The sequence below is a fragment of the Etheostoma cragini genome, chromosome 3, assembly GCF_013103735.1.
Source record: "Etheostoma cragini isolate CJK2018 chromosome 3, CSU_Ecrag_1.0, whole genome shotgun sequence".
In the NCBI taxonomy this organism is placed as follows: domain Eukaryota; kingdom Metazoa; phylum Chordata; class Actinopteri; order Perciformes; family Percidae; genus Etheostoma; species Etheostoma cragini.
In genome coordinates, this window is record NC_048409.1 from 7,160,156 (window position 1) to 7,161,385 (window position 1,230).

Below are 1,230 nucleotides of genomic sequence, written 5' to 3' on the forward strand. Positions count from 1 at the left end.
GTTTTTTTTTTTTTTTTTTTTTTTTAAATGCCATCTTTATTGCAAAAAAAACCAAAACAAAACAAGACAGAACATCAACAACACGCAAAAGTAAAAGATAGAAACACAACAAACATATTGATACAATACAATTTGTCAGGGGAAGCTTAAAGGTCATTAGAGAGAGAAGGAGGACCATATGCTGACAGTTTTAGCTGCCTTTTTGTTATGGGAATCTGAAATCAGATTTATATAATGCACAACATCATGGAAAAAAATAATAAAATTAGGTTTTTTAGAACTGAATTTACATTTGTGGATATGAAATTTGGCCAAAAGGATTAATAAATTTATAATAAAAAATTTTTTTTCTTTACCATGAGTTCTATAGAAACAAAATACAACATTTTCCCATAATAGGGCAAAGTCTTTATAGATACGATCAATGATAAATCTGCTGAAGTGTTGCCAAAATCTTCTGGAGTATGAACAATGCCAAAAAAGGTGTACAACAGTTTCTGGGTGACCTTCACAGAAAGAACAGTTTGCATCTATGTCTCTTTTAAATTTCAGCATGTAATGACTGGCTGGGTAATATCTGTGAATTACTCTAAACGACACTTCTTTCACCTTGTTCACTATCAGGTATTTGTGAGGAATCATCCAAACCTTTTTCCAGTCAATATCTTTGACAAATCGGTTCCAATAAACTGTAACATTTGGAGTTGAAACAATTTCTCTCTGAAATAAAGCACGGACGTTCTTATTGTTTCGAGGAAGTTGGGAAAAACAGATTTTTCCAACTGGTGATTCAGCCACATCGGGGAGGGAGACAGCAGTAGGAGGAAGTCTACCAGCATATCTGAACAGCATTATTGTGCCTGAAGGAATGGCGTCAAATACAATCGCGAATTCTCTCGGCGTTACAGGGATGTTATATGTTGACAAAAACTCACTGTAAGTGAAAAGTTGCCCCTCTCCATTAAACAGCTGATTCACCAGCATAATCTGATTAATCACCCAACTCTCAAAGAAGAGTGATTTGTTTTTATATAATATATCTCTGTTATTCCAGATTAGGTATCTGTGAGGTGAGAAGTTATGCTTGTAAATTAGACACCATGCTAAAAGGACCTGCTTGTGGAAGGTGGACAGTTTAACAGGGAGTTTTTCTACATTATAGTTACAGTTCAATATAAAACTTAGACCACCAAAGCGAGAGAATATATAGTGGGGAATAAAATTCCAGAT